The sequence below is a fragment of the Macaca fascicularis genome, chromosome 10 (assembly GCF_037993035.2).
Source record: "Macaca fascicularis isolate 582-1 chromosome 10, T2T-MFA8v1.1".
Lineage (NCBI taxonomy): Eukaryota > Metazoa > Chordata > Mammalia > Primates > Cercopithecidae > Macaca > Macaca fascicularis.
This window is the reverse complement of record NC_088384.1, coordinates 94,575,894-94,600,067: the sequence shown is the minus strand read 5'-3', so window position 1 is coordinate 94,600,067 and position 24,174 is coordinate 94,575,894. Positions and strand designations below refer to the sequence as shown.

Sequence of the window (24,174 nt, the reverse complement as noted above, 5' to 3'; positions counted from 1 at the left end):
AACTCTAATGTGGCTACCATATAGGCTAAGGTTGAGGGCGGTCAGGGGGATAACGGGGAAGTGTCAGGCACTGTAGTGAGATATAATATAACTGAAGTCAGATGATTAAGAACTTTAACTGCTATATTAGGGATCCTGAGTCTCCTCCCCAGTTGGCTGTCTGCTATCAACCTGAGCTGCTAGCAGAGAAATCTCTACCTTCAATGCTCCAGAAGTAAATATGATGAGAAGAAGGGAAAGAAGTCAACAGTGCTCGCCTGCAGATCCCTTAATTTCCTTCCCAACTCTATATGTACTCATTTTCTAGGTATTCTCTCTGAAGGTTGTGTGTGCTGGGTAACAACTTATGGCTTGTAAGCACCACCGCAAAATAACATGCAAGTTTGGTCTAAATGACAAATTACTAAAATAATCAATACAATGGTGGACACTCTAAGACCACAGCCTGACATTAATTACATCAGTTGATTCAACCAATATTTATTACATGCCTTCTATGCAACCAGCACAGAAAATAAACAAGATCCCTGTTCTCAAGGAGCTTCAAGTCTCATTACAAAGAACAATTCTTTAAAACTTTGTAAAGTACATCCAGACATCAGTTATTTCATTAAACAAACATTAAACACCAGCTACATGTCAAATTTGTCCTAGGATTTAGGGATGCAACTATAAACAAGACACGATGGCTGCCCAAAAGAAAGTTTCATAGTGAGGAAGACAAGAGAAATCAAAGGTGACACCATGGTACAGTAGTATTCAATATGGTAACTGATGAGTTATGACAGCAGCATAATACAACAAAACAAACTATTCGAGGCTGGGCGTGGTGGCTCACGCCTGTAACCCCAGCACTTTGGGAGGCCGAGGCAGGTGGATCACTTGAGGTCAGGAGTTTGAGACCACCCTGGCCAACATGCGAAGCCTCATCTCTACTAAAAATACAAAAATTGGCCGGGTGTGGTGGCTTATGCCTGTAATCCAGGACTTTTGGAGGCCGAGGCAGGCGGATCACCTGAGGTCAGGAGTTCAAGACTAGCCTGACCAACATGGAGAAACCCCGTCTCTACTAAAAATACAAAATTAGCCGGGCATGGTGGCATGTGTCTGTAATCCCAGCTACTCAGGAGCCTGAGGGAGGAGAATCACTTGAATCCGGGAGGCAGAGGTTGCGGTGAGCCGAGGTGGCATCATTGCACTTCAGCCTGGGCAACAAGAGTGAAACTCTGTCTCAAAAAATAAAATAAAATAATGATAATAATACAAAAATTAGCCGGGTACAGTGGCGGCTGCCTGTAATCCCAGCTACTCAGGAGGCTAAAGCGGGAGAATTGCTTGAACCCGGGAGGCGAAGGTTGCAGTGAGCTGGGATCACGCCATTGCACTCTAGCCTGGGTGACAGAACGAGACTCCATCTCAAAAAAAAAAGAAAAACTACTTTAGATCCTGCTTGAGCACAATGTACCTTTGCATAATTGATCATTTTCAAAGAGCTTTCACATGTTACTTCATTTTATTCCAATAACAACCCTAGAAGGTTAGCTAAGACTTATGTCACTAACCACTAGGTAAGGAAACAAAGCAAAGCTATGACTTGCTCAGGATCACATCGAGCAACAGCAGATCTGGGACAAGAAACTCCACCTCTTGCCTCAAAGTCCAATGCTGCTTCCCTTTGTTCTGATTCCATACCTCACCATATGACCTTGGACAAGTCAACTGGCATTTCTCTTTTTGAGACAAGGTCTCACTCTGTTGCCCAGACTGGAGTGCAGTGGCACGACCTCGGCTCACAGCAGCCTCTGCCTCCCAGGCTTAAGTAATCCTCCCACTCAGCCTCCCAAGTAACTGAGACCACAGGATTGTGTCACCACGCTCCACTAATTTTTTAAAAAATTTTTATAGAGACAAAGTCTCATTATGCTGCCCAGGCTGGTCTCAAACTCCTGAGCTCAAGCAATCCTCCCACCTCGGCCTCCCAAAGTGTTGGGATTACATGTCAGCCACCGCACCCGGCCACCTGGCATTTCTTTGTCATAGTTTCCTTATCTGTAAAACAGGGAGAATACCTGCAGTGCCTATCTAGAGTGACCTGGGAGAAGGATCAAATAAAGCAACCTAAGTTGACATACTTCGAAATGTACCATTGGAAGGTATACATTATAAGACATGCCCATTTCGCTTGAGAAAAAGAGGATACAGGGTGCTAAAACACTGAGCAAATAAATAAACTGTGCTGGATTTTAAGGTGCACCAAATTCATCCATATTAACCTCATGACTAATAAAGGCAAAGGGACTATACTTCATATTTCTGTTGTAGTCCGATTGACCCCATAAGGCAAACATCAATAAAGCTGGCAAAAAAGGAATGTATTCGCCTATGTACCAGATGCTATTAGAGATCCTATTAAACACCTGAATTACAGGAAAGAAAGACAGGTTCTGCCTGCATCTCTCCTAAAACATGGAAAATGGTAGTTTTTGGTAATCTACCCAAAGAATATTTGAATACCCTGTCTGCCCCCTACCAGCACCACCACAGTACTCATTGTTTATGTCTCAGATCTTCTCTGTCCAATACAGCAGCTATCTCATGTAACTATTTAAATTTTAAAAACGTTTAATTTTAATAGTTTCAAGTTTAAACTATTTGAATCAAACACCACTTCCTTAGTTTTTTAAGTGCTTACGAGTCACATGTGGCCAGTGGCTACCATATTAGAGCAGATAAGATTTAGTTCCATGATTGCAGAAAATTCTATTTGACAGAGCTGCTTCAGATACTACACTATTATTTTTATTATAACTTTGATTAGACTCCTAGAGGACAGAGGCCATGTCTTATTTATCTTTGTATTCCCAGTGTATATAGCTAAGTGCATTTCACACACTAAGTACTCACTATACAGACTATCCTCAACTTATGATTTTCAACTGACCAGGGTGTGAAAGCAATATGCATTCAGTAAAAACTGTACTTTGAATTATCCACATAACCATTTTGTTTTTCACTTTCAGTACAGTATTCAATTACATGAAATGTTCAACACTTTATTATAAAATAGGCTTTGTGCTAGATAATTTTGCCCAACTGTAGGCTAATGTAAATGTTCTGAGCATGTTTAAGGTAGATGAGGCTAAGCTATTCTGTTCAGTAGGTATATTAAATGCATTTTTGGCTTACGATCTTCTCAACTTTGATAGATTTATTGGGAAGTAATCCCATAGAAAGTCGAGGGGCCTCTAGATATCTAACTGAGTTTCTCCAACACAACAGATCACTCTCTCCCCTTCCCTATCCCATGCACACACACAGACATGCAAACACAACACAACAATACACAAGACAACCTTTCTCATGGGGCAGGGGTCTGGGGTGAAAGGGGACACTGTCCAGAGGAAGGAGGCCTGCTTTCTAGCCCTGGAGGGCTAGAAGCTAACCATGTAGCCTTGGCCAAGTTACTTTCCCCATCTATAATAAAATGAAACTCCATGTGCCTTAATTTTAAAACTTAAATCATCTCGCACCAAAGAAAATCAAGTATTCTGCCCAAAAAGTCTTTGCACACGTCAGGAAACACATCTGCTAACACTGATGAGTACCTTGTATTAAACAGAATCCATTTCTAGGTCCCAAACTATCATGATTAGAGTCACTTTTGTTCTCTAAGCACGTGGAATTTTTTACCTTTACTTTGGGGCACAACTACAGACTTAAACCTTCAGCCTTAAAGATTGAGTTTCTTCCATGTGCTAAAGCAAGAACTGGATACTGTGTCCATATCTGATCAGAGACACAAGGACAAGTTTCTTGAGTATCTGAATTTAACATAAATTGTCCCATCAGTTTCTATTAGTGCTAAGCCTAAAAACTGAGCACATAATACAAAACGGAACCAAGAAAATTTCTCTATAACAATTCTTATAAAGAATATTTTATGGGCCGGAGACAGTGGCTCATGCCTGTAATCCCAACACTTTGGGAGGCCTCGGCAGGCGGATCACTTAAGGTCAGGAGTTCGACACGAACCTGGCCAACATGGCAAAACCCTCTCTCAACTAAAAATACAAAAAAATTAGCCAGGTGTGGTGGTGGGCCCCTATAGACCCAGCTACTCAGGAGGCTGAGGCAGGAGAATCACTTGAACCCAGGAGGCGGAGGTTGTAGTGAGCCGAGATTGTGCCACTGCACTCCAGCCTGGGGGGACAGAGCGAGACTGCATCTCAAAAAAAAAAAAAAAAAGAAAAAAGAATATTTTATGAAATGTGTTTTTAATTCAGTCTACATACTTTGTCATGTTTAACTGCTATTAAAAAAAAAAATCTTTATTGTCCAAAAACCTCTTCATAATGACCTTCACACACATATTCACTAACTTTTGCAAACCCTTACATGGTTTTAAGACCAACCAAGAACAAATCCAATCTGAATTATCAGCCTGCCTTCCTTTAAAACTTGTAAATATAGCAAATGGGCAATGGCAGTTCAGTCATTCTGCAATAAATATGTGCTAAATTTGTCAATTCCTGTGACATCATTATTTTACTCTTCATTAAGTACTTATGTCATCTCTCCTGGTGAACAGGACCAACCAATACCAATGGCAATCTCATCTACTTGTATTTACCAAATACCAACAAGGCAGTGGCATTTAGTGGATGACAAACACTTTTTTGGACAATGAAGTAGGGAACACATGCAAAGGTCTAATAGTAATAAAAAGACTTTCCCTACAGACTTGATTGCATCTGATTGTGATAGAATCAGACATTAAAAATCAAGTAATGTTGATTGCACATGGTTAGTTACAGAGTGCCTTGCAATTGGTAAGAACTCAATGTGTGTGTTCAACTGCTGGACAAATTACTGAATATTCATTCCTAAGCAAAAAGAACAAAACTCTATAAGCTAGGAACTATCAAACATCTTTTACAAAAATGGAAATAGAGAAGAATCTGTTTGCAACATGATCTATGACATAAAAGGACCCAAACATTCCACTGAGTAAAAGCTTTGTGAGTCTGTACGTCAAAGCACTGGAAGGAATACAGAGATGAAGAAAACATGGTCCCTGCCCTAAAGCTTCTCATAATATAGAAGTAGGGACAGAACTACAACTCAGAAAAATAACTGGTAAGTTTCACTACGATGTTCCTAAAGAGCAAATTGGAAGGACTCAAGGTGGGTGGGGGTCAGGGACAGAGGTATCTTGAAGGGAATGCTTAAAGCTAATGTAGCCAGAGACAGGAAGAAAAGGGTATGTAGGCCTGGCACAGTGGCTCACATCTGTAACTCCACCACTATGTCAGGCCGTAGTGGGTGGACTGCTTCAGTCCAGGAGTTTGACACCAGCCTGGGCAACATGGAGAAACCCCATCTCTACAAAAAAAAATTTAAAAATTAGCCTGGCGTGGTAGTTCCAGCTACTTGGGAGGCTGAGGTGGGAGGATTGCTTGAGCTCAGGAGGCGGAGGCTGCAGTGAGCCAAGATCATGCCACTGCATTCTAGCCTGGGCAACACAGAAAGACTGTCTAAAAAAAAAAAGAAAGAAAGAAAGAAAGAAAGGGGTGTGTATATGTATATAGGAGAGAGCAGAAGTGTGTGCGTTTGGGTGGGGTGGCCAGAAAGTTCAGAGGACGGTCTAGGCAGACGAATAGCATATGTAAAAACGACCCAGAGGTTAGAGATGCTACACCTGTAAATATTGTATATTTAGTAAAATTCCAAAGAGTAGTTTGCATAAGATGCATACATTTTAAATGTTTCAGATGACTCAGAATCCCTGCAGTGAAAGTTACGTCCCCCTCCTAACAGTCTTTCACAAGGTGTAGTGGTCAGTGACCCTAAAGATCTCTGCGGGTGGAACTTGCATGTTTAACAAGCTCCCAGACAATTCTCCTGCACACTTAAGCTGGAGAAACAGAGATGCTTTTTGAGATGCAGAATTATCAAATTACATGCGGTTCCCAAACTTTGCTGCACGCTGGAATCACTTGGGCATCTTTAAAAAACATATTGAAGTCTGGCTTTCACCTCCAGATATTCTGACTGTTTTGGTCTGGGATGCCACATGGGCATCAGAAACCTTTACAAGAGTCCCCAGGTGATTTTACCGTGTAGCAAAGTTGGAGAGCCACTGCCCTAATTGTTAAGCACTTGGGTCTCTGGAGTTGGATGCTTCGGTTCAAATTACTAGCTATGCGACCTTGGGTAATTAAGTCACCCAACCACCCAGGGACTCAGCTGCCTCGTCAGTAAAATGGGGACAATAATCCTACCTCATAGGGTTGCTATGAAGTTAGACGTGGTGAACGTAATGGCCTGGCATGATGCCTGACGGATAAGAAGCGCTTAATGGGGGTTAGCTGTTTACTCTCATCATCAACTCTTCTTCATCAAAGTGTCACTGTGCAATGGGCAGCATCGTCCCCACTGGGCGGCAGCAACTCGCCTAACCTTTCTGCTGGACCAAATTCTTTGCGGGAGTTGTCTCGCTCCGCTCCAGACCCGCCCCCTCCCCCAGGTTGCCAGGAGAGCTTTGCCCGGCCGGGGAAGCTCCCAAGGATTAGACCGGGTTTACAGACTCGACAGCAACCGCCCACTCCAGGGCCAAGCTTTCCCCGCCCCCGTGGGTCTCCCAAACATTTGGAGATGCGCTTCCAAAGGCCGGGCCCCTGGAGCACCCAGAGCCAATAAACAAGCCTCAGCCGTCCCTGGACCGCCGGGAGGGGAAGAGAGGGGAAGGAAAGGTGAGGGTCCGGCCGCGGCGGGGCCGACTGCCCGGTTACCTGAGGCGACGGGCGGGGCCCGCATCGCCGGGGCGGGCGCCGCCGCCGGCCGTACTCGGCCTTCCGCCTCACGCGACCCGTGCCATAGGGCCGGCGCTTTCACCGCCCTGGCCGGCCGTCCTCAGACGGTCCGTCAGTCCACCCGTCAGCGACTCTCCCAGGGCGCCAAGGGACGACGAAGGCCAGTCGGGCCAGCCGGCTGGGCTCTGCTCAGGCAACTTCCGACTGCCAGGGGCGGCGGCGTCAAATAACTCCCCTGCCAAGTGGGCCACTGCGCGTGCGCGATGTGCCTAATGAGCGCTTTCTGCGGGGCTGAACCGGTGGCGTCAAATAATTCCCGAGACACAGAGCCGGAAGCTGCGCCTGCGCAGCTATCCCAGCTCGCCGCGCGGGACGCATTCCGTCCTTCCTTTCCGGATCAAGTGGAGAGGGAGGAGTGAAGTGACGAATGCGCCTACCTCATCGCAGCACAGAGGAGGCGCTCCACCTGCGTCCTTAGGAATCTTACGACATCCTCTCTACCTGCTTTCGGTACAGACGGAGTAAGGGGCTTCTCTGCAAGATTCTGGCTCCCACCCAGGTTCTAGGAATTTCTCCCATTCCACCATTACAGCACCCTTCCTCTGACATGACGTTCTTTACTCGCCGCACTCTTATTACACGGGCACAGCATTAATTATGAGCAGTACTCTATTCCAGGCTTGGTGTGGGTTACAAAGGTGAATCGAACATAAGATTTAGAGCCTCTCATTAAAGAACTGAATCTCATAGAGATAAGACATAATAATAGGAAGAGATACTACTTCGAGCACCTGCAATGCGCCAGACATTTTGTAAACAGTACCCCTTTCAATAATTTGCTTTCACTTCAACGAAGAAACTAATACCATTGGAGAGGTACAGCTTAAGTGCTTTGAGAGTGTAAAGGAGGAAACTTGGACTGAGAGAGGAGGGAGGGATGGTGGAATTCTTCACGGAGGACCTGGCCTTGAGGCTGACCTTGGGTATTCAGAGAGGGAGGGGTCAGGGTATTGAGTAGAGGTGAAGGCACGGTTGTCTGAAAAGCAGAAAGGAGCAAAGAAGATTCTGACTCCTCACCTCAGTTAGAAGAGACTATGGAGGAATGAGTGATAAGGGAACTAGTATCCTCACAGAAAGGGTAAAACTGAAGAGTGTTTCCTCAGGACCACACCTCACTCCCCAGGAAAATAGCTACAGGAAGGAAGAGGGAAAAGGAGGGTAAGAATGTGCTAGGGCAGGAACGAGGCTATGTCCAGGACACTGGGGATCCAAGCAATACATTTCAATTAAACACAGTGTGACAAATTATGTAGTAGGCTAACTCAAGATCTATTTCAACCACTCCCTTGCCTTTCTATACTACAGGGGCTGAAAAGCAAAGCACACAGCTCTCAACCTCCCTTGCTGCTAAGGGTGGCAGTGAGACAAAGTCCTGACCAATAAGATGTAGGCAGAAGTATCAAAGGAGACCTTCCCTTCTTTCTTCCCTTGGAGAAGTTTGTGTCCTTCACTTTTCCCCTGCTTCATACTTGGAACTGGGTAACACCTGGGGGCACAGCAGCCTAGAGGCCATGAGGAGGACTGTGCTAAGGAAGGTGGAGCAGAAAGACAGGAGCCTGCTTGTTTAGGTCATACTCAAGCAGTTATACAAACCCTGTACTACCTTCCTGTCTTATGGGGGTGAGGGATCTTATGTATACCAGAGTTTGTTGAGTTTTCTGTTACTTGCAACCAGATGCATTCTAACACAATACTGAACACCTGTAACAGACAAGGGAGGGGTGACTAATTGGAAGAACAACGGGTGATGGGAATTGGAAAAGTGACAGGCACAGAGGATGGGAAAGCTGTCCAAAAGCCCTTGGGGAGATGATTAAAATATAGCTATCACCCTCCTAGTGGTTTCAATTCATTCCTGAAATTCTGCTTCTAAGTGGAAAGCTATTAAATTTTTCCCATTAATTAAAATGGGCAGCAGGGCGCGATGGCTCACACCTGTAATCCCAGCACTTTGGGAGGCCGAGGCGGGCGGATCACGAGGTTAGGAGATCGAGACCATCCTGGCTAACAGGGTGAAACCCGTCTCTACTAAAAATACAAAAAATTAGCCGGGCGTGGTTGCGGGTGCCTGTAGTCCCAGCTACTGGGAGGCTGAGGCAGGAGAATGGCATGAACCCGGGAGGCGGAGCTTGCAGTGAGCCGAGATCGCGCCACCGCACTCCAGCCTGGGCGACAGAGCGAGACTCCGTCTCAAAATAATAATAATAATAATAATTAAAATGGGCAAAATTGTGTTCAATTCCAACCTAAGGCACCTAAATATTGTTAACAGAAAAAATATATTGATGCAACAGAAAATTATACGAACAATAAATTTGCTTAAAATATGGTTTTTACATAAAATGTAATGCATTAAGACTTACTGCTCTGGACAGAAAGACAAGATTTAATATTAGGTGCAAGTTGATGGAGGAGAGATGCAAATGAGTCATTCTCTAAATGATGGTTTGTTTTTTTAAGAGACAGGGCCTCGCTATGTTGCCTAAGCTGGCTTCGAACTCCCAGGCCCAAGCGATCCACCTGCCTCAACCTCCCAAGTAACTGGAACTAAAGGCACATATCACTGTGCCTGGTATAAAAGATATGTTTTTCCTGCACTCTTTGCTGATTTTTAAAACTTTTGAGGGCTTCACTTAAACAACCTTAAAAATAAAACACACATACACACATATACCTCGAGGGAAAATTAAAGACTAAACATTAGAACACTTTGAAACATTTGAGAAAAGCACACATGTGTAATAAACCTAAAAGACACATGAGATGCTAGATATAGTAAAACATTTTGGATTCTCCAAACACAGTACACAATTCAAATTTGTTCCTCAGCATGATCTCTGACTAGAAACACCGACTAAATTGGGGAATGTCTTCGTCTGAAACTGTAATGTCAAAATAGCATTTTGTATAGTACGTTGGAAAGGCACAGAATTGGAAAAAAGAGGAGCAGTGGTATAAGCTTTTGTGACACGCTTTTTTCCAAAGATGACTTCACCAATCTGTTTTGTTTCATTTACCCTGAAAGCATCACCCTGGGAGATGCCATACCAAAATATATGACCCATCCCGTGGTTCTCCTTATGATGTAACTGACACTCCTCCCACTAAGAAGTGGAATCAATGTTCCTTCTCCTTGAGTCTGGCTGAGTCTGTGACCATTCCAACCCAATAGGGCAAAAGTGATGCTATGTGATTTCTGGGGCTAGGTCATAAAGAAGACACAACTTCTACCTGGCTTGCTACCTATCACAATACTCACTCTTGGACCCCAGCCACCATGTTGGGAGGAAGCCCAAGCCACATAAAGGAAACATGAAGAGGTGTTCCAGCTACCAGCCCTAGCTAAGTTTCTGGTGTCAGTCAGCATCAATAGCCAGATTGAGGAAGCCTTCAGATGATTCTGGTCCCCAGGCTTCAAGCCTCCACCCCCCACCTAACACCAAGCTGAGCAGGGACAAACTAACCCTATTGAGAGCACCCATAAGAGATGTGGATCCATGAAAAATATTGAGCAGTCCATATAGCAGATTCATGAGTAAAATAAATAATGTCATTTACCCCTAACCACTAAGTTTTGGGGTAAATTGTATGTAGTCACAGTAACTGGAACACTTTTCAAGAACCATAATTGAGAAAAGTTTGTAACTGAACAGCTTTATGTGAGATACGTCTGTGGCCATTTTTTTTTCTGGTTTTATTTTTCCTTCTTTTTTAATTGTGCAGTACCAGCTTGGGGTAGAAACAGTTGGTCAGATCCATTGCTGTTTCTCCTGAACCTAACACAATACTGGCATGGTGTAAGTGCTCAATGAACATGTGTTGGATGGATGGATGGATGGATGGATGGATGGATGGATGGATGAGGGGATGGACAGAAGCTTCATTGGCTCAGTGCTGAACCCACCTTCTTGCTCCTACTGTTAAGTCTTAGTGGATGGTATCCAGTGGTTGATGGTCGTAACACCATTAGAGTCAAGCAAGTGGGGCCCCTTGTGCCAGACCCTGTGCCTTAAAAGGGTCCTGCACTTTGGACTGTATTCCTCAAAAGTTTTTAAGTGCCCTCTGGGGCTAGCAATGCCATTTAGGAAGGGTGTCTCTGTCTAGACCAGATCCCACATGACTCTTGTTGACCACAGTTTTCTACCTTGAAATTTTTCAAGTCTCTCTCCAGTGGTTGGGACTGGCCAGGGTGAGTGGTGCCATCTAGGCAGGGAAACCAAGCTCCAGACCAAGTCTGTTCCCTGTGGGTGCCATTTGCCATTTCTCCTCTTCAGGGTGCTCTCCAACCCTCTCTCTTACCCCTACCCATCTCTCACACATACGTAGGGTCGACCAGATGCCCTGAGAAGCTCCAGAACTCATGTTTATGGAGTCATCATAGCCAGATCTGGTTCTGAGAGCAGCCTTGCACAGCTCACTCCTGCTGACTGGCGTAGAATTTCTTTCACCAGATTATATGAGATTAAGCTATCAGAAATGGTATTGACATGCTGATTGGGGGTAACTCTCACTCACTTGGACACAGCACGAGTTCAAGGGTCTGGGCTCTGCAAATGCTTATGCTTGAGCTGCTTGAGTGGATATATGCCTTGGCTTGTCCCTCTGTCTTCAGGCCAGAGTGCCACGTCTGGCTTACTGCAGCCAGGGTGATCTTGGGGAGGAGGATACGTGTGGCAGGCATCCTTTACCTGTGCACCCCTTCCCCAGCTGGCTCCAGGGCAGTCACCTCACCGCTTTGGCAGACTCCGGATCACTTGTCAGTCTGTCCTCCAGGATTGGCCATGCCTATCTCCTCTGTCGTAGTCTGCTCGGGTTGCTATAACAAAATACCACAGCCTGGGTACCACAGCCTAAACAACAGATGTTTATTTCTCACAGTTCTGGAGGCTGGAAAGTCCAAGATCAAGGTGCTGGCCTATTTGGTTCCTGGTGAGGGCCCTCTTCCCCGCTTGCCTTCTTGCTATGTCCTCACGTGTTAGAGAGAGGAAACTTTGGTGTCTCTTCTGCCTCTTATAAAGGCATTAAATCCAGCCGGGCACAGTGGCTCACGCCTGTAATCCCAGCACTTTGGGAGGACCAGGCAGGCGGATCATTTGAGGTGAGGAGTTCGAGATGAGCCTGGGCAACCGGCAAAACCTTGTCTCTATTAAAAATACAAAAATTAGCCAGGCGTGGGGGCACACACCTGTAATCCCAGCTACTCGGGAGGCTGAGACAGGAGAATTGCTTGAACCCAGGAGGCGGAGGTTGCAGTGAGCTGAGATTGTGCCACTGCACTCCAGCCTGGGCAATAGAGCAAGCAAGACTCCATCTCAATAAATAAATAAATAAATAAATAAATAAATAAATAAACAAACCTATCATGGGGGTTCCACCCTCACGACCTTATCTAAACCTAATTACCTCCCAAAGCCCCACCTCCTAATACCATCACATTAGAGATTAGGGCTTCAGCGTATGAATTTGGGGCCAGGAGGTGGGGGGAACACATATTCAATCTGTAACATCCACCGAGGATTTTTGAGATGTTGCTCCCCAACACCAGCATACACTTCCTATTGATGTACTTTCATGCTCCAGTTGATGTGGTGACATTATTCTTTCATTGGTCTTAAGCCGTGGAGAATAAGAGATGGAAGTATCTTGCTTAAACAAGCTTGCTCTTCTCACTCTGCTCACAGGCCCCTTGCTGTGCTCCCTGCTAATGGTGGCATGTGGAAGGCAGGGGTGCAGCCATCATTGAAAGCAACCACATTATAGGAATGCAACGATTTGGACCTAAAGAGATCAAGATACGGTTGGAAGAGGTGTTGTCCTACATTGAAGAAAAAAATTCCCAATGGTAAATTTAACATGACCAGAAAATAAATTATCATTCACCTTTTCCTGCATACTCTGGGCAGCATTTATATTTGTAGTTCTCATCAGTAAGGCACAGTAACTATCTTTGAGAACAAGTCAACCACCCATGGATGATATAGCATCATACATAATGATATATCCAACATTAAATAAATGTATTAGGGAACTGCTAAAGCAAGATATTCAATAGTAACAGGTTCCAAACAATGTACCTTTTTTGTGATGACAACATAAGAGTAAGCAGGAATGGCACATTTTACATTAAAAAAAAAAAAAAAAAAAAAAAAAAAAAAAAGATGAAGAGATGGTTCCTGGACTAGAACAGAAAGAGGCAGGGGCCATGCAAAAATCTTGGTCCTGGGCCTTGCACACTCCAGGACTGCCTTCGCTGGTGTCCTGCACTTGCCCCTATAGCCTCCTCAAGCTCCTTTGAGCCCACTTCCTCCACTCTTTTTTTTTTTTTTTTTTTTTTGAGACGGAGTCTCGCTGTGTCTCCCAGGCTGGAGTGCAGTGGCGTGATCTCGGCTCACTGCAAGCTCCGCCTCCCGGGTTCACGCCATTCTCCCGCCTCAGCCTCCCAAGTAGCTGAGACTACAGGCGCCCGCCACCACGCCCAGCTAGTTTTTTGTATTTTTAGTAGAGATGGGGTTTCACCATGTTAGCCAGGATAGTCTCGATCTCCTGACCTCGTGATCCACCCGCCTCGGCCTCCCAAAGTGCTGGGATTACAGGCTTGAGCCACCGCGCCCGGCCTCCTCCACTCTTGAGAACACCATTTTCCAGGTAGATCCTGATTGTCAGCCTGAGCCCTCACTGGGCCCTCACTCGTACCCCAGAACACCGCCTCCAGTAGAAAAGGACCAATTTACACACACACTTCTCCTTCTTGGAAGGAGCATGCCTGCTGTTTTATTTTTAATGCCAGGAAATACATTTAGGGACCAAAAAATAAGGGCAAGCCACTGATAATGGATTGTTTTCTGAATACTGTGTGCAAAGGCTGCCATACATGTTTATTTTGAGAGCTCAGCATGCCACCCTGTTTGCTGGAATCCCTCATTAGGCAGGCCCGTGTCACAGATGGGAAAGTCAACCTGGATAAGAAAATACCCTCAGTGCCTCATCCAACAGCCAACCCCCCAGTAGAATTCCATAGTAACTGGCCATTTGGGGCAAGTTAAGGAAGAGACTCAGGCTTTTAGCCAGAATGTGTTCATGACAAAAACCTAACTTATGCTAAAAATAAATAAATAAAGAGTGATACTGATTGGAAAGCTCACATAATCAAATGAGGGGGAGGGCAGAGATCAAGGCCGACTTGCAAGACAACACCAGGGACTGGAATTCCATTGGGACTCCCCGTCCTGTGTCTCTGCCTCTCTCCATATACGAACTTCTAATTTTACACTCACTCAGCTTTCTTGCATATGTGAAGAATGTATCCCAGGTTTACCTTAGAACAAATCCCCATCCATCTTCCACTGAGGGTAGGCAGAACTGCCACCCTGCACAACTGCCACATATGGCTGTGCAGGTTGTGTATTGCACAACTCATGGGAGCACCACTCATCTATGGTTGAAAAGTAGAAATGCTAGGGATGCTTGGCTGAGCCAATGACACTGAAAATGCTTAGTTTAAAGGAAATAAAATGATAGGTTTTCCTGGAACCAAAGGTAGTCCTTGGTGAGCCCATTCCAAGAGAGTTCAAGGAATCCCACCGTAGCCCATAATGATTGGCCTCCCTAATCAAGCTTTCAGGGAATAATTCAAAGGCATTGGCTCTGCAAAGCTTTATATCCCCAGGCTGAACTCACATCAAGCAGAAGACAGTTAAAACTGAGACAGCAGAGCCCATACAGGGCCAATTAGAGATGGAGAGAGGTTTACAAGGAAAGTGGGGCCTTCTGAAAAAGGTAGCACACATGGCAATGCCTATGACACAGGAGCCGACTAACCTTAAAGTTACTTAGATATTTGCCAGGGAAAATGGTCACAATTATATTCCTGTGTGACTCATTTCACTATAGAAAAGCTGTCTGGCCTGGGCACGGTGGCTCACGCCTGTAATCCCAGCACTTTGGGAGGCCAAGGCAGGCAGATCACTCGAGGCCAGGAGTTTGAGACCAGCCTGGTCAACATGGTGAAACCACATCTCTACTAAAAATACAAAAATTAGTTGGGCATGGTGGCAGTTGGCTGTAATCCCAGCTACTCAGGAGGTTGAGGCACGAGAATCACTTGAACCAGGGAGGTAGAGGTTGCAGCAAGCTGAGATCATGCCACTGCACTCCAGCCTGGGCGACAGAGCTAGACTCTGTCTCAAAAAAAAAAAAAAAAAAGGGAAAAGAAGAAGGAAAAGAAAAGTTGTCTGTCTTAGATTTGGCAGGGACGGTATTTTTTCTTTTTTGAGACAGGGTTTCACTCTGTCACCCAGACTGGAGTGCAGTGGTGCAATCTTGGCTCACTGCAACCTCAACCTCCTGGGCTCAAGCAATCCTCCCACCTCAGCCTCCCAAGTAGCTGCAGATACAGGTACATGCACCACAATGCCCGGCTTTTTTTTTTTTTTTTTTTTTTTGAGACAGAGTTTCACTCTGTTGCCCAGGCTGGAGTGCAGTGGCGCGATTTTGGCTCACTGCAACCTTTACCTCCTGGGTTCAAGCTATTCTCCTGCCTCAGCTTCCTGAGTAGCTGGAATTATAGGTGCACGCCATCATGCCTGGGCTAATGTGTTGTATTTTTAGTAGAGATGGAGTTTCACCATGCTGGCCAGGCTGGTCTCGAACTGCTGACCTTGTGATCTGCCTGTCTCAGCCTCCCAAAGTGCTGGGCGAGTACAGCCGGGAGCCACTGTTCCCGGCCTTTTTGTATTTTTTTTTAGAGATGGGATCTCACTATGTTGCCTAGGCTGGTCTTGAACTTCTGAGCTCAAGCCATCAGCCTGGCCTCCCAAAGTGCTGGGATTAGAGTTGTGCACCACCACATACAGCCAGTATGTATGTGTATGTGTGTGTGTGCGTGTGTGTGTGTATTTTACATATATATATATTAAAAATGTTAAAACCCTTACCCCAAACAAAACGGGCCGGGCACAGTGGCTCATGCCTGTAATCCCAACACTTTGGGAGGCCGAGGTGGATCTAACACTTGAGCCCAGGCATTCGATATCAGCCTGGGCAACATGGTGAAACCCTTAGCTGGGCATGGTGGCAGGTGCCTGTGATCCCAGCTACTTGGAAAACTGAAGCAGGAGGATTGCCTGAGTGGAGGTTGAGGCTGCAGTGAGTTGTGATTGCACCACTGCACTCCAGCCTGGGTGACAGAGGAGACCCTGTCTCAAAAACAACCAACCAAAAAAAAAAAAAAAAAGAAAAACAAAACACAATATCTCTAGCAGATCTAAATAAAACATAATATAAAACCTGATTTCCTTCAGCATCTCCAATGGAAGTGGAAATTATTTCACAAAGCTAAAGTGGGAAAAGACCTCATTCCTTTTCTTTGTGGAATCAAATATAATCTGTTCTGTGTCTGCATTTTACTGCACTAGTGGCTCATTCAATCTCAGTCGTTACTGGGGCTCTGATTCCTCGGAGTGCTGCAAAAGTCCTGGAGAAATGCCAAACACACTGGGGAGAACTCTCTGAACTTCCATCTAACCTGTGTAATGAGTCACACCCTCCCTTTCTGGTGGGAAATTCTTTCCCAATGAAAGCATTTGAGGCTATAAATTTCTCCTTCCTACTGTTTCAGCTATACATAGTAGAAGTTTTGATAATACAGTATTTTCATTATCCTTCAGGTCTGAGTATTTTTAATGTTTGTTTTGTTTTTATTTAGACTTTATATTGTAGTGACATATTGCGGACATTTATTCTTTTTTTTTTTTTTTTTTTTTTTTGAGATGGAGTCTTGCTCTGTTGACCAGGCTGGAGTGCAGTGGCAAAGTGGCAAGATCTCAGCTTACTGCAACCTCCACCTCCGGAGTTCAAGTGATTCTCCTGCCTCAGCCTCCTGAGGAGCTGGGACTACAGGCACATGCCACCATGCCTGGCAAATTTTTATAGTTTTAGTAGAGACAGGGTTTTACTGTGTTGGCCAGGCTGGTCTCAAACTCCTGACCTCAGGTGATCTGCCCAACTCAGCCTCCCAAAGTGCTGGGATTAAAGGCGTGAGCCACCACGCCCAGCCCATTTATTCCTGATACTGATGTGCTGGTATTAATATTTGAGACTTGCTTTGCAGCATAAAAGTTACCACATTCTATGCTGTAGACGATATTTGTAAATATTTTAAATATGCAAACAATATTAATAAATACCCCAAAGGTGCTTGAGAAAAATGTATACTCTTTCAGTGTGGGTATAGATTTCTAAATATATATTTTTAGAATATCTATTAAAATCAAATCTATGTTCCAAATATTATGGTATGGAAAGGGAAAAATAAGAATTTCACAGCAGAGAAGTCTGGCAGTCACCACCTTCACCAAGTGATCAAGGTTAATGTCACTGATGATGAGTCACGTTGATACCATGTACCCCCGATATGATGTGATGAGAAGGGCACTTCACCTCTGGGGTGTTCTTCCCAGAAACCCATAGCCTCCAGTCTAATCATGAGAAAATGTTAAAAACACCTAAATTGAGGGCCGGGTGCGGTGGCTCACGCCTGTAATCCCAGAACTTTGGAAGGCCAAGGTAGGCAGATCCCCTGAGGCCAGGAGTATGAGACCAGCCTGGCCAACATGGTGAAAACCCATCTTTACTAAAAATACAAAAATTAGGCCGGGTGTGTTGGCTCACACCTGCAATCTTAGCACTTTGGAAGACTGAGCGGGGGATGGATCACCTGAGGTCAGGAGTTTGAGACCAGCCTGGCCAACATGGTGAAGCCCCATCTTTACTAAAAACACAAAAATTAGCCAGATATGGTGGCGCATGCCTGTAATCCCAGCTACCCAGGAGGTTGAGACAGGAGAATCACTGGAAATCAGGAGGCAGAGGCTGCAGGGAGCCGAGATCACACCACTGCACTCCAGTCTGCATGACAGAGGGAGACTCCATCTCAAAACAAAACAAAACAAAACAGAACAAAATACAAAAATTAGCTGGGCATGGTGGCACACACCTGTAGTCCCAACTACTGGAGAGGCTAAAGCATGATAATCGTTTGAACTTGAGAAGTGGAGGCTGCAGTGAGCTGAAATTGTGCCACTGTACACCAGCCTGGGCAACAGAGCAAGACTCCATCTCAAAAAAAGGAAAAGAAAAAGAAAAATCCAAATTGAGAAACATTCTACAAAATATCTTACCAACACTTTAAAACTGTCAAGGTCATGAAAAACAAAGGAAGACTGAGAAACCATTCCAGATGGAGGAGATAAGGACACATAACTAAATGTAATGTGCTATTCTGTATGGCAGAGAAAATGGACATCAATGGGAAAACCGGCGAAATCCAGATAGGGTCTGTGGTTCAGATAATGGTAATGTACCAGTGTTAATTCCTTAGTTTTGACAAATGTGTCACGGTTACATAAGATGCTAATATTAGGGGAAGCTGGGTGAAGGGCATATGGGAACTTTTTGTACTAGGTTTTAAATTTTTCTGTAAATCTAAAATTATTCCAAAATCAAAGGTTTATTTAAAAAAAAAAAAAAAGAAGCTGCTCATGGCAGGGCGTGGTGGCTCATGCCTGTAATCCCAGCACTTTGGGAGGCCAAGGCGAGTGGATCACTTGAGGTCAGGAGTTTGAGACCATCTTGGTGAAACATAGTGAAACCCCATCTCTACTAAAAATACAAAAATTAGCCAGGTGTGGTGGCGCATGCCTGTAATCTCAGCTACTCGGGAGGCTGAGGCAGGAGAATCGCTTGAACCCGGGAAGCGGAGGTTGCAGTGAGTGGAGATTGCACCACTGCACTCCAGCCTGGGTGACAGAGCAAGACTCCGTCTTAAAAAAACAAACATCAATCTGTTTAATCTTCACCACATCCCTCTAAAGGAGATCACTGAGGTGCACAGAGTTTAAAACTTGTCATCAAAGTCACCTAGTTAAGTTGGACCAGATCTGTGACTCCAAAGCCAGTGCTCACACCACTCTGGGCTGCATGCCAGCCACACCAACCACCATTGAGCTCCTCCCTGCATCCTCCACGCTGCTTTTGCATGTGGACCACTCTCCTCCTTTGCTCAGTTAAGTCTACTTCCCTGAGTCCCAAGAGGTCAGGTGCCCTATTTACTCCTGCAGCACCTTTCCCTCTTCCTCCATAGAATTTCTCATAGTTTTTCAACAATTTATTCATTGTATCTTGTTTATCTTGATGAGATTATGAGCTAACAAATGTCTGTGTTCACTGGCGTGCATTCACAGTGCTTAGCACAGAGGCCAGCACTTTGTAAATAGGTAGTGACTGACTGGGCACACTCAAGTTAACTCCAGTAGGATCTGTGCTAGAGAAGCACACCCAGGACTCGGTGTCCTGCCTCCAGAAGGCTCTGGAACATGAGGTAGGATTCCATCAAGCATGTCTGATATATACCTGGCCCTGCTCTGCCAAGATGGGGGAGAGGGGATACCAGAGAATGGGGGATCCAAGCTGGAACAGCTTCATTAAGCCCCCACAAGATGCAGCAGCCTTCCTGTGAAGGAGGCATCCTTGAACCCTTTATTGTCTAAAGCTATGATGTCCAGTAAGATAGCTACTCGCCACATGTGGCTACTGAGCACTCTAAATGTGGCTAGTCTAAACTGAGATGTGCTGTATGTATAAAATATATACCAGATTTCAAAGATTTCATTTGGGGAAAAATCTTATTAATAATTTTTAATATTGGCCAGGCAAGGTAGCTCACGCCTATAATCTGAGCACTTTGGGAGGCCAAGGCGGGTAGATCATTTAAGGCCAGGAGTTCGAGACCAGCCTGGCCAACATGGCAAAACCCCATCTCTACTAAAAATACAGAAATTAGGTATGGTGGCACATGCCTGTAGTCCCAGCTGCTTGGGAAACTGAGGTGGAAGGATCACTTGAACCCGGGAGGCAGAGGTTGCAGTGAGCCAAGATCACACCACTGCACTCCAGCCTGGGTGACAGAGAGAGACTCTTATCTCAAAATAATAATAATGGCAATTTTTAATATTAATTACATGTTGAAATAACAATATTCTTTGCTGTAATGGGCTAAATGAAATATATAAATATTACCAAAATTTATTTCACCTGCTTCTTTTTATTTAATGAGGTTACCAGGAAAAGTTTATATATGTGCTCACATTATATTTCTAACTGGACAGCATTGTCCTACACTATAAGCTCCTTCATCTGCTTTGTTCAGACCCAAATGCCCATCTGAGAGCAAGGCCCAGCACATAGTGATTGTTCATATGTATCTGGAATGTGAATTCATATAACTTATTATCTCTATACATTTATGTGATCCTCTTGAGGGCAACAACTTTCTTGTTCATCCTGGTATCTCTATTCCCAGCACAGTGCCTAAAAAATATTTTTCGGATGGACAAATGAACCTTCATTCTGTCCAGCTCTTCATTCTCCCAGCTCAATTCAGCCATGGAATCTCCCAGCCACTGTGTCACAGGTGCTCCGGTGCCAGGCAACAATTGCCTGGTAGGATTATGGCTCTTCTTGATGCTAATCCTGGTTATTGGGCCACATTGGTTATACCCTTCTCAAGTTTCCTCAAGTTCTGAGGGTCTGGGATGACTCTTGCTTCAGACACAACAGCAGTGGGAAGGACACTTGATATTTTGGTGTTGGTTAAAACATGGCTATTGTCCCTGTACATGTCAGGTTCATAAGTTCGATCTGCAAAACCATTGATTTAGATGGGGACTATTTCAACAAGTCTAAATAATAGGCAATAATTTGAAGCAGATGGAACAAATAGTAAAATATCCTAATTTCCAGTTTTCCAGTATAAACAAGGATCTGACAAGCTTGGTATGCTTTTTTTTTTTTTTTTTTTTTTTTGAGACGGAGTCTCGCTCTGCCGCCCAGGCTGGAGTGCAGTGGCCGGATCTCAGCTCACTGCAGGCTCCGCCTCCTGGGTTCACGCAATTCTCCTGCCTCAGCCTCCCCAGTAGCTGGAACTACAGGCGCCTGCCACCTCGCCCGGCTAGTTTTTTGTATTTTTTTAGTAGAGACGGGGTTTCACCGTGTCAGCCAGGATAGTCTCGATCTCCTGACCTCGTGATCCGCCCGCCTCGGCCTCCCAAAGTGCTGGGATTACAGGCTTGAGCCACCGCGCCCAGCAGCTTGGTATGCTCATGCTATTTATGAAATCAGCCTGAAACACTTTTCACTATTTAATACAGCAGGAAATGGAAAACTAGCTGAGCCACTCATTAGGTGTGAGACAGGTCTCTTCCGTTTCTTTGAGCCTTGGTTTCCTTATTTGTAAAATGGAAGATAAGTAAATCTACCTCGCTGGGTGGTTGTGAAGATTAAGTGAGGTAATTATATATACAGGCTTAATACAGTGCATGGGATTTAATAGAATTTCAATCAATGGTAGCAGTGATTAACACCAACCCTGCTGGGATGTGTGCAAATTAGCAAACAAGAAAGAAGAAAGTATTCGTGGTGCCTTAACAGATGAGCCTGTCATAATGACATTTTATATTTGTTCTTCATTTTAACTATCAACAAGCTATATGTGCTCATCAGATAAAAACAGCAGACATTTATCGAGCACTCCATGCAAGGCAGTTACTATGTTATGCATTTAACATGCATCATCTTAATCTTTGCTATTTGGGGGTAAATGCTGTGTTGATGGTCAAATCAGAGAGCCAGAAGCTGAGGGTCAGGGAGGGAAATAATGTGCTCCAGGCCCCATAGCAATTAAGTGACCACATCAGGTTTTTTTTGCTCGTTTGTTTGTTTTGAGACAGGGTCTCACTCATGCTGGTAGCTGGGACTCCAGGCACGTGCCATCACACCCAGCTAATTTTTGTATTTTTTTTGTAGAGATGGGGTTTCACCATGTTGCCTAGGCTGGTCTCAAACTCCTGGGCTCAAGTAATCCCCCTACCTCAGCCTCCCAGTGTTGGGATTACAGGCATGGGCCACCTGCCTGGGTCTTTTTTTTTTTTCCTTAAGAGACAGGGTCTTGCTCTGTTGTCCAGACTGGAGTGCAGTGGCGTGATCATAACTCACTGGAGCCTCGAACTGGGCTCAAGGAATCCTTCCTCCTCAGTCTCCCAAGTAGCTGGGACTACATGCATGTGCCAATGTGCCCAGCTAATTAAAAAAAATTCTTTTTTTAGAGACAGGGTCTCGCTGTATTGCCCAGGTTGGTCTCAAACTCCTGGACTCAGGTGATCCTTCCACCTCAGCCTCCTGGGTAGCTGGGATTCCAAGTACAAGCCACCTTGCCCAGCCACATCAGATTCTTAATGACTTCACCAGGCCCACCTGTCATCAGTTGTACCCACAGAGGCAGAGGGGCCTGCATGAGTCATTCCTGGTGCACACTATCAGGGCATCTGCTGGCCCCATTCCTTATCCCAAAATGTTGACTGAGCACCTGCCACTTGTCAGGCATTATGTTGGTAAGTTTTTTTACTATAATGAGAAAAGACTCATTTTGCTGCCTTTAGTAATGGACACAGTAGTAGTGAATGTAAGGACTCTCAAAAAAAAAAAAAAAAAAAAAAAAAAAGGGCTATGTGTGGTGGCTCACGCCTGTACCACCACCACTTTGGGAAGCCAATTTGGGAGGATCACTTGACACTGGGATTTCGAGAGCAGCCTGGGAAACATTGCAAAATCCTATCTCTACAAAAACAAAAACAAAAACAAAAACTAGCCTGGCCTGATGGCACACACCTATAGCTACTCAGGAGGGTGAGGCAGGAGGATTGCTTGAGCCCAAGAAGTTGAAGCTGTAGTGAGCCCAGATTGCGCCACTGCACTCCAGACTGGGAGACAGAGTAAAACCCTGTCTTAAAATAAAAAAATAATTAAAAACAGGCTGGGCATGGTGGCTTATGCCTGTAATCCCAACACTGTGGGAGGCTGAGGCGGGAGGATCACTTGAAGTCAGAAGTTTGAGACCAGCCTGGCCAATATGGTGAAACCCCATCTCTACTAAAATTACAAAAAATTAGCTGGGTGTGGGGGTGCACGCCTATAATCCCAGCCACTTGGGAGGCTGAGGCAGAAGAATCATTTGAACCCAGCAGGCGGAGGTTGCAGTGAGCCGAGATCGCGCCACTGCACTCCAGCCTAGGTGACAGAGCAAGACTCTGTCTCAAAAAATAAACAAAAAATTTTTTTAGAAAAGGAAGAGGAATCTTGGTCACATGGCCACACCTTATAAAAATTCAGAAAAAAGTGACCCCCAGGCCTGATGGCAAGTCAGAATACTGCTGACAGTCATGCCTGGAGGAGCACGAACGTGGTTTGGCAACTGAAATTTCATTCTCCACCTGTGAGTTCTAGAAACTTGCAACAGGAGCTCACTTGCAACAGGAGCTCGATGTTCTGTGCTCCTAGGCTGCTGTTAAGACTTAATTACTCTGTCTCTTCCTGTTTCTGCAACCAATTACTCAGTCTCTTGACATGCAGAACTCTCCCAGCAGAAACACTGCAGGGCTCGGTGATCACTGCTATGGGTCCTGGACCAAGGTGATGGGTTAGGCCTATCAAGGCTGTCCTTGGGTGACTGGGCTTCCCTAGACCGCTGAGCTGCGGTTGGAGGTGTGGGGGATGGGGAGCTGACAGGTGCAGAGCCTGGACTCTAGACACACCCTTCCAGGTGCTGACCAGTTAATCCTGGCTTGATTCAGCTGCCAGCCTCACAACATGGTGAAACGTCCATAATCAGAAGCAGCATTGCAGTGGCCTCAGATGCCTGTTGTCTCCCCACTTCACCGAGCCTGGTATCCAAAGGAAAAGTTTCCTATTGTCCATGGTCCATGTGGTGATGGCGGCTTGCACAGGCTGCAGTGAACACCCAGCCGCGAGAGCTCCTCACTTTAGTCAAATCGCACCTCCCTGGGGAGGCCTTCCCGTCTAGTCAATTTAAAATGCCACTCCCTCTGCTGGTCTCCAAACTTCCTATCTTGTTTCCCTGCTTTGTAACTTTTTTCCTTAACATTTCTCAAACATTCTACCCATTTTAGTACTTTATGATATGCCCTTGTCCTCCAAAATGTAAGTACAAAGCAGGGATTTGCTCTTTTGCCTGTTTTGTTTACCAGTTCCTAGAATTGTGCCTGCACAGAACTGATATTTCACATGAATGGAAGGAGGGGCGGGGAATCCAGTCTGGGTGGAGGTTCCGCCGGCAAAGACTTCCTGAAGAAAGTGACACAAGCTGAATCAGCTAAGCTTGAAGTGAATGATGCATTCCAAGGCACATAGGCCGGGAAAAGAACATGTGCAGGGACCTTAAGCAGAAGGGTGG

The 24,174-nt window shown here is 45.1% G+C and overlaps 1 protein-coding gene across 17 annotated transcripts in view; it reads right to left on the bottom strand.

The window, feature by feature from the left end:
* The window catches only part of RALGAPB (Ral GTPase activating protein non-catalytic subunit beta), a 109,991-nt gene extending 102,977 nt beyond the window's left edge, over nucleotides 1-7,014 (bottom strand). For all 17 annotated transcript variants that reach the window (XR_012419365.1, XR_012419364.1, XR_012419367.1 and 14 more), the window contains exon 1: nucleotides 6,792-7,014. The gene's annotated coding sequence lies outside the window, so the exon portion shown is untranslated. The remainder of the gene's footprint in view (nucleotides 1-6,791) is intronic.
* Between the last annotated feature and the right edge of the window lie 17,160 nt (nucleotides 7,015-24,174).